Source organism: Coturnix japonica, chromosome 1 (assembly GCF_054131305.1).
Source record: "Coturnix japonica strain WE chromosome 1, WE-NBRP24, whole genome shotgun sequence".
Taxonomy (NCBI): domain Eukaryota; kingdom Metazoa; phylum Chordata; class Aves; order Galliformes; family Phasianidae; genus Coturnix; species Coturnix japonica.
In genome coordinates, this window is record NC_140663.1 from 114631689 (window position 1) to 114641782 (window position 10094).

General features: G+C 41.3%; 1 protein-coding gene across 9 annotated transcripts in view; it reads right to left on the minus strand.

Annotated features, from left to right (window-relative positions):
- SHROOM2 (shroom family member 2) overlaps positions 1-10094 on the minus strand; it is a 111119-nt gene that overhangs the window by 100304 nt on the left and 721 nt on the right. The window lies entirely within an intron of this gene.

Sequence of the window (10094 nt, forward strand, 5' to 3'; positions counted from 1 at the left end):
GTTCTGCAAGAAGAATTAAAGTTAGCACTGGAACTGGTAATAAATAAATACAGAAATCAGAAATTTAAAATTCAAATGGCTCTGAAATGAAAATTCAGAAGCTGTAAGTTCTGATCTCCTGTTTTCTAAAACAACTTCCACAGTGAAAATTAATTTTCACCGAGAGTCAGCCAGACTGCAGCCTGCAAGTCAGTGCTGGGCGTGTGACTGCACACCACCACGTTGCCACTCCCTGCTACTCATCTCCACTCCCTCTAATTGGTTAATTAAGTGCTCATGCAATTTCCCAGTCAGTTTCCACCAAAATAAACGAGGTTGCTTAAGACCTACTGTCTGCGGCGCTGGATATAAAATGCAAAGTCTGTGTAAGCCCAACACCTTTAGTGCTAGGGCGTGATGTGGTTGATTGTACCAATCAGTGATACAATGCACTGGAGCATTGTATATTGTATATAACCTTCAGTTAGTGCTGGCCACATGCCAGTGAATAAACACCAATTTTAGGTTTGACTGCAGTTAGAACAAAACACACACATGGCTCCCTTCGTTCTGCTGAAACCCATATCCTACCTTATCATCTTAGGATGTGACAGGGAGCCACAAATACACCACCAATCTACCAGGCACTGACGGTATATTACTCCCATCAAGAAACAGTGTAGTAGATCATTGTGCATTGTAGGTAGTGGGATTTAATTTAGTAAAAAGACAACTAGTTGTACACTTCCACACACAATTTATGAAGAAACCAGTTATACCCAAGCACAAAGCATCAGTTTCTATTACAAAGGATTTACTCTTCATTAAATAGCACAATTACAGCCTTTTAAGACAAACTATCTTACTTCTTACATTCTATATTACTACATAGAATGGTTTGGGTTGGAAGGGACCTTTAAAATCATCCAGTTCCAACCTCTGCTATAGGCAGGGACGCCTCCCTCTAGACCAGGTTGCCCAAAGCCCCATTCAGTCTGGCCTTGAATGGTTCCAGGGAGGGGGCACCCATAACTTCTCTGGGCAACCTGCTGCAGTGTCTCACCACTCTCACGGTATATAATTGCTTCCTATCTAGACTAAATCCTCTTCCAGTTTAAAGCCTATATTCAGGCTTGCTACTTTGCTATAAAGATTCTAAAGTCTGTCACCATTTCAGCACTGTCTGTTTCACAAGAAACAGAGCTTTGCGAAGGTCAGGAAACACTGTTTTTCCTATTCAGCACCTGAGATGCCACACAACCATGCACGGCACACAAGTAATTAGTGCTGAAACAGGCAAAACATTTAAAAGGCCTCCCAGTTTCCGACATTTGTTTCTCTGTGTTGAATCTTTGTAAGCTCAGACTCATCACTTGCTTCACGGAACCAAAATGGCACCGAAGCCATACACTTCTCCACCCTCACACTTTAATCACATTTGACGTAATAGGTTATGTCTGTGCTGTTTTTGAAGACGAGGATTCCTTAATCAGCCAGAAGAAATTCAGTTGTGCAACAAAAGACTTGCCTTACACCTCTCCCTAACAGCAGATTAAGCAATCAGAGAAACTCCTCAGGTCTCCAGGTGTCAGGACAGGCACAGCCCTCCTCCCTGCTCTGGACAGCAGTCTCCCCCCGCAGCCCAGAAAAATAACGTTTCCCATAGGCAGGCTGTAGAAATAAAATTTCTTTCACTAAGTTACCACAGTTTAAATTTTGTCATTATGGAAGCAAATTGTTGGCTCCTACTTTTCGCAAAACAGAAGAAAAAGAATAAGAAATATAAACAAAAATCTTGCACATTCTAAAAACATATAGTTTAAGCTGGAGGGGGGAAGGAAACTTACCATAAGCTTTAAATTCTGCTGGCAACACTGAGAAAAGTAAAAATAACTTCACAGCATTAGGGCTGAACTTAAGAGAATTTATTTTTACCTTTACAATAACCATTTCTATTCATAAAAGCACCTTACCAAAACATTATCATGTAAGAAACAGACTAGAAATTGTTTATGAGACACCTAATATCAAAAGGGTATGTTTCTCTTAAATCTTAACATAACTATTATAAACATTAATTATATTTAACAGACACATAAAGCTTAAAGATTTTCCTGTTAAGATGATAACATTCTTTCCACATTTAAACACCCAACAAAACACTACCTTATGTCAGCACAGTATGTTTACATCTTTCTTCTATGTAATTTAATGACTGTGAAAGGAATGCTTTGCTGCTCCATAAAAAAAGGCAATGTCAAACATCTCGTAATAAAATCTAATGTGCTCCTTTTTCTCCACATCTGCAAAATATGTATTTACAGAGGAAAGAAAACATCACGCCGTAATGATTTCACTCCCCTGAATCCAACTAATTAGCAGCAGTTGGAGTGTTGGTTACATCAGATAGCAGCCAGACACCCACAACTCATTTTTGCATCTTATTTGTTTAATAAAATTAACACAGTGATGACTAATGATACCAGTGATACTGTGTAGGATGCGTTTCATTTCCTTTACTGTGAAATCATGTTTCTGATACTATCCTAAATCACAGAATCACAGAATTGTAGGGGTTGGAAGGGACCTCTAGAGATCATCGAGTCCAACCCCCCTGCCAAAGCAGGCTCCCTACACCACGTCACACAGGTAGGCGTCCAGACGGGTCTTGAATATCTCCAGAGAAGGAGACTCCACCACCTCCCTGGGCAGCCTGTTCCAGTGCTCCGTCACCCTTCACATTTTTACTGAAAAATATGCAGCTCCCAAATACTGTTAGTCCAAACAGTAACTTATTACAGTGCCCACCATGCAAAATCACATTTATTTCCAGAAAGTTTCTCAACAGTTTTATATGTATTTGAGAAACTGGGAGATACTGCTTTGTTTCAGTTTGTTGGAAGCTTTCAAAGCAAGCGTATGAAAAGGATGTTTTGTCTCAAGAGACAAAAAACATCCCAAATACTCTGTTTACTGTATAGCTTTGTAAAGGAATTTGAGAACATCTATCTGTTCTACTGAAGAGGAAAAGTACTAAAGCTGCAATACTGAATACAACATGAAGTACCTACACTTCAGTTCGAACCAAATTTATTGTGCTCTCATTCCCCATTAATGGGTCTCTCTACTTTAGCTATTTATTCAGTGCAAGTCTATTACAGAGGCAGTACAATAGAAGGACTAAGAATGAAGAACTCACTCTAAAACAAAATCCAGAGTCTTTCATTGCAAGTTTCACTTGCACTTGTATCTCCTTCCGTGGAAAAAAATAAAAACCTACTTAAAGCTGATATACTTCCATTTCTTAAAAAAGGCTATGCTCGACTTTAAACAAAGCCAAACAATACGCTGTTGCTCTAGATGACATGGCAAACTCAAATCTGTACAACAGAGTCTTGATCTCAGCTGTAAGACTGGCTGAACAGCTAAGAGACAGAAGCAAGGAAAGTATCAGAAATAAAGTAATGGGCTTCTTTTTGTCCTTCAAGCACTCTCCTCTACGTACAATTCTTTAGAAACCCTGTATTTAAGAAACATGCTAATAGCCTTTCTAAACCATTTACCAGAGGTGATGGATGTGGCTTAGTAAGTAGAAGAATTACATCAGTCAAAAAACTCTAAATTTAGCAATTGAGATGAAGATTTAAGGGAGCAGAAAGCTGAGGTGGTGGCAGAGGGGAAGGCCTCATTCTTTTCAGTAAAGGGTGAGGCAGAAGTACAGCAGAACATTACCTTTCCCCTCAGTGCCAGTGTTATCATGTCTTTTCTAAGAAGTTCAAAGCATTCTGTCAATTTTGGTGTTTCATCAGGACTCAGGAGAACCTGGAAATGCTCAGCTCCATTTTACCATCACACTTTCTCCTCCATGTGCTTCTACTTGAAGATCCAACCTAACAATTGCGTACCTATTTATTTTCCTAATGAAGTAATTAGTTGCCTTTGCAGCACTACCAAGCAGTAGGCTCGGTCTCTTTTGGGAGTTAGACTACATGCAAAAGGTCACTGAGAAGATCCCCCAACAACTTGTTACACTGCAGGAACCATTTTCTTATCTTCCCGACCTGATCTGCGCTTATCACATGCTCTGAATTGCTTAGAGACCGAACACTGATACTGTATAACTTAAAGGGTGGGGGTGAGGGGAAAGAAACCATCTCCTAACTGCACAAATGCCCTTGTTCTTGCTATTTCCTGCATAGTTTGATGAACCAGACTGGACATTCAGAAAAAGTGCCATCTTCTCAAAGGATTTTCACAGTATCACAGTCTCGTGCGGGTTGGAAGGGACCTTAGAGATCATTGAGTCCAACCCCCTGGGATTCGAGCCTCTGTGTAGCAGAGCGGCACTTCTACCACTTGCGCCACCGGGGCGCAAGTGACATCTTCTCAAAGGATTTCCAATGTTTTTGGGTATGGGCCCTGTTTCCTTCATTAAACAAAAACCAAAATCCATTTTAAAAACACATCATAAGTTTTGGAGAAAAGCATGGACATCTCGCTTTAGAAATGTGTAAAAAATAAAGATTTTCAGCTGCAATTACGTCAAACAGGCTCAAAATACCAGCAACAGACAGCAGTTCTAAGAGGATGATGTCTCAACACAACTGCATCAGTTTTTACTTTACCTCTCCTAGGAAACTCTTCAGGCACCATATCACCAAACAAGTAAACGCTGCTGAATGTCTGGGACTTATCTCAGACTCCTAACACAAAATGACCCATGGAACAAGGTCCATACAAAATCAAGTACTTTCTGTGCAGACTACAGATCCGTAAGAAAACCAAACCCAAACGGCTTTCCTCAAGAAAAAAGATGCTCAGCTGTATGATGCTATATTGGCTTGGTGACTTCCACAGAGCTGTTCTCTCTAATCTATTCATGAGTAGGTTTCATTTCCCATTTGCTGCGCTCTTTCCACACTGCTGTACTTTAAATATTCATTAAGCAAGAGAATACAAAATGCATCAAGTTCTATTGGAAAAAAATACATATAGTCTGTTAAGAAAAACACACACAAACACCACACAAGCCCACATTGTTTTTTCCTCTTAAAACAATAAACAAACATGATGGGCAACTAAGTAATAAATGGCATCGCCGGCAATCCTCTAACAATAACAAGCAATAACTACAAGCCTTTTTATTTTTATGCTAATGCCTATGGCAGTATCAAAATCCATAATGAAAAGTAGCAACAGACACTAAAATCAGAAGATGTTTAAACTATAAATAGATTATACCAATAAGCATTCAAATAAGTTCCTATTGTGCTAACCGCTCTCACAAACCCACCAATCCTGCTAGACTCAAGAGACACAAATGTTTCTGTTTGCAACTAGAAAATCATGATGGATTTCCAAGACAGATTAGAGAGATTTCAGGAGGAAGTTTTTCACATAGAAGGTGTTGATGCACTGGAACAGGTTGCCCAAGGAGGCTGTGGATGCCCCATCCCTGGAGGCATTCAAGGCCAGGCTGGATGTGGCTCTGGGCAGCCTTGTCTGGTGGTAGGTGACCCGGCCTGCAGCAGGGGGTTGGAACTACATGATCTTTGTGGTCCTTTTCAACCCTGGCCATTCTGATTTTGTCTACATAGCCAGCAGTGGGAAAAGCAATGGAGAAAAAAGAAACATGGAAGCAACCAGTGCATCCAAACACTGCAAGTGTGCTTTTATTGTAAGGAAGTTTCTTAGTGCTGCTTTTAGAGATAGCATCCCGATTCCTTTGTGTCCTGAGAGGCATCACAAAACACAAAGATGCAGTTCCAGCACCACAAGCACACCAGCCATCTCTTAAATCTCACAGCCCTGACTTCTAAGCACATAACTAAACTGACTTGAAGCTTTGCATGTCTTTTACCTTATTCTCTCATTTCAAGCCCCTGCGCAGTTTGCAGATCACGTGTAACAACCAACATAGCTCTGAAGGGAGCTTCCAACTCTACTGACATTTCAAGTGTTGATGCTCTTGATGCTCTGTGTACTGCCAAAGCCAGACCACTGGCAGTACATGAGCAAGGTGGGCACCACTCGGCTAATAAGTTAATCACCCTGACAGAGAGCTCACCCAACAGCCCAAGTACTAAAACTGAGAGCAGTTCCTTCATCCATCAGTTTATACAAGTGAAAAGCAGTATCTTCTCGCATCAAACTCCTGTCTTCCCATAATCGAGACCTGGGATCCAGCAATCAGACAAATGTAAACACCACTCAAGCCCAAACAGTTTCTGCAGTACTGAAGAAAAACCACAAACCTCTAAGGTATCAGGAAAGGAGAAAAGATAGGTTGCATGATGCTATTTTACTCCTGAGCCTACTTCTAACATATAACCTTCCCGTAAAATTTCTCAACTATCAAACTAAGCACCACAAAGAAAAGGCCCGGGCCTTCACATAGGACAGACCTCTTCAATCAATTACGAAGCTGAACAGAGGTTTAAAAGGAAATATTGAATGTGATTTGAAGCACGTTTTAAATTGTTAGGTATTTCCTACACAGCTGAGTAATTCTGCTTGTTGCTGATCACCACAGGAATATGGTAGAGGGGAAAAAAAGACACTGAAGAAAATTTCACATACTATCTTTTTTAGAAGTGAAGAAAGAAATGAATAAACACTTCGTAGGATACAGAGGACTAGATTAGAGCTCTATTTCTCAACCATAGTATGGCACATCCTAATAGCTTACAGGTCAGTTATTCACATAGCTGACCTCATTTCTGTTGAAGAAGTCAGTGATTTCCAGAGATTAACACTAAATACTGGTTTTCTGACACCAAACTTCCCAGCCAAGGTTAAAAAAATGCTACTATATATGAGCAGATAGCTAACTTCAGGGAAGCAACTAGCATTTACTTTAGAAAACGCTCCTTTTTATCTGTTTGCAACACCATAAAAGCTTCTTTTGTCCCACAAAAAACACCACAGCACAAAGCAAATGCCTGCTCTTGAGGCTAAAGGGTAAAGAACTACCTAAAACACAATTACTTAAATGGAAATAGTAATAATTTCACCCACTGCTAGAAAAATAAATTGATACAAAATCACATGGAGAGGTCCTGCACCCAATTAATAAAGAAACGTTCACATCAACAATTGAAACAATTAGGCTGAACAAACTACTGTTCACACCTAACCATAAGCATTAGGAAAGTATAATGAAATTAAGAGAAATAAACAAGTCTGCCTGATACTGCTGCTTCTGGAAAGACAGCACCTCCAGCTGGGGCATGAATTCAGCCCTGATTCAGGAGACAAGAACCCTATCAGCTAAATCAACAATCCAACTTCTTGCAGCAGTCCAGGTTTCACTTGGAAATCTTGCCGAAATACCAGCCAAGCCCAGCCTAGATTAGACTGCAATGAGATCATGGCTTGAGGAGGTATTGCTGCAGGCCCTTGTAAAGCTGACAAAAAAAGAGAGACTTATTCAAATGATACATCATTCTTTCTTGAAATGCACACACTACCATTTTTTCATATATATCAATGTAACAAGTATAATGTTGACTGCAGAGCAATGGCAGAGCTCTCCAACCTACTGCTAGCGCAAGAAGTGAAATGACTTTCTGTCCATCACTCACAATCGATGCCCTGATTGACACTACAAGTTGAGCATCACAGATAAGAGCCATTTTAAAGTAAAAGTAATCAAGATAACGCAGGTATGGGAGACTTTCACAAGATTCACAGCCGAGCACTCCGACTTCACAGTCTCACGAGTTCCAGTCAGACCTTCCTATCCAGAGCTGGTTTCTTTAAAGAGAGGGAAAAACAAAGTGAAAGCTACAGCCTGTGAAACTTCTAATTAAACTCCTCAGAGCAGACATCTCACCTTCTGTGCAAGCACACACGACTAGATAAAGCAGATCGTCTCTTTCAAGATGTCAAATTAGGCAAGAACAAGCTGCCTTTGGGCAGTTTTTTGGAATGCTATCGCACAGACACAGAGATCATAAAAAATGTAAAGCATTTTTAAGGGACATTATAAAAACGGCAGCGAGCAACACAGCAACATTACAAGCTTTTCTTTTTCTTAAGCTAAATATCAGCAGCACCAGTGGCACGTGGGTGGGGCAGGCATTAGGACCAGCTCTGCTTAAAGACCAAGCAAGCCATATCATGTACCTCTTTTCCTCCATGCCTCCGCAGCAGCAACAAAAAGGTAAAGAAATAAAACACAACAAAGGCACTCGCTGGCAGGTGAACTCAATATTCTACCTGCCTGGCTCAGGATATCCTCCAGGCCCCAGTTCAGCCACAAAGCTCCCAGTAGCCAGGGTCACCGGGTGCTCCTGCTGCCTGGTACCCAGCACAGCAGCATGACTCTGGGCTGACCTCTCCCTACACTGTGTGCGCACAGCGCTTTTTGTCCCAACATTCCAGTGGCTGCACACATGCTTATCTCCCTGCTGAGACTGAAAACATAGAGTTTCTCCTGCTTAGCGTGCCTTTCTCTCAGCCATTATTGGTAGTTTGGTGGATCAAAGGACGCTACGAGCTTGAAATCTACTCAATTAAAGCAAGAAATTCCCAAGCAGCTTTTGCAGCACTTCTTGCATTACACCCCCCCATGATACTTGTTACAGAAGAAAGTTCTCTTCCTGTTAGCTAGTAAAATAGCCACACAACTATGCAAAAAAGCTCTGCAAAATGAACAGCTGAAGCTTTTACATTAATTTTTTGAGCTACAGCATTTTCTGGTGCTGTTTCTCAGATGGTTCTGGCAGCTGCCCCACACAGAGCAAAGACAGCAGGAACCGTTTACACCACACACCTCCAACATTGACATAAAGGTGCAAGTTTCTTCAAAGGCTGACCTGGCTTTAGAGATGGTGCTGAGAAAGGAGAAGGGCAGAATTCTACAAATCTCCCTTTAAGTAGCTGCTATCTGAAACTCCGTTCGCACCTTGTCACATTCCTCTCCTTAAAAAGAGGCATCCCGCATCATGCACCTTCCCTCCCCCAGAACAGCCCCAGACTTTGGCGGGATGAGCTCAGTATCCACCTCACACCCACACAAGGTTCAACAAACAAAATCAGTGTCTTTTCTCCAAGGTTTTGAAGGATTCAGACCAGTAGTGCCACAGCAAAACCTCAGGCACAAGGACAGGACCCAGGCTGTCCCTTTGCCCCAGGTCAGTAGCGATGGTTTCAGGAGGTAGAAGGCTGTAGTTCCCCTTCATTATTACTTGAGTAACAGACCCAGTTGAAAAGGTTCCCATCCCCAGACACTTCTTCCCGCATACCACAGCCACATCCTCATGCCACAAATATTTAAAGGCTGTTGCTTAATACCTAAGCAACACTGTGAATAAGTATCACTGATCAGCGTTTAGATGTAGTGCTAGTTAGCCCTTAGCAGAGTGGAGAAATCATTGGATTTGGCACTTAATAGCTACTAGACACATAGTAAGTGGCTCTTTTCTCCTTTCCTCAAATACCTGTAGTTTCGATATTCAGTAGTTCCAGATACCAGTAAGTGGCCAACAGATGCAGAGCCACCTCTTAGCACACACATTTGCCAACACAGGCTGTTGCTGCTTGGAAAACAGCAGCAAGGGAGAGATCTAGAGAAAAAAAAAATCTGAAGAGACCTAACTCAAAATGTCCCTTGTAAAGTAATGCCAAGAAATGAACCAACTCAAAAATCCACAGTGAAACAAGCTGAAAAATAAGAACAGTAAATTTCTGCTGTGGATAAGACAGGACTTGTTGACCTCTGACATTTCTCATGTACTTCTAACAGGACCTGCAGACCAAGAGCATCCATTTCTTTCCTACAGATCTGGAGCCAAATGTTTTTCTAATGTGGATTTTCTTATTTTTTTTTAATCCCATATGGATCCATTTCAATGTGTTTCTGATTGTGTGACAAGAAAGTCGTCGCAACGGGAAAACCCAGCAGTTATTGGGGACGGGGATCCTGCAGGCAAAGCGCATCCAGATGAAAATCATTTGTTCACTAAGCGTTATTTACTTCTTTAACTTACACCCAACACACTGGGATTAAAGCTGTAAGTACACAAGAACTTAGGGAAGAAAAGCCAAGAAAAAAAAAACCAGCCAGAAAGTGCCTACTAATTCAGCAGCCTCCCCCTCCCCCTGCCTTTGGA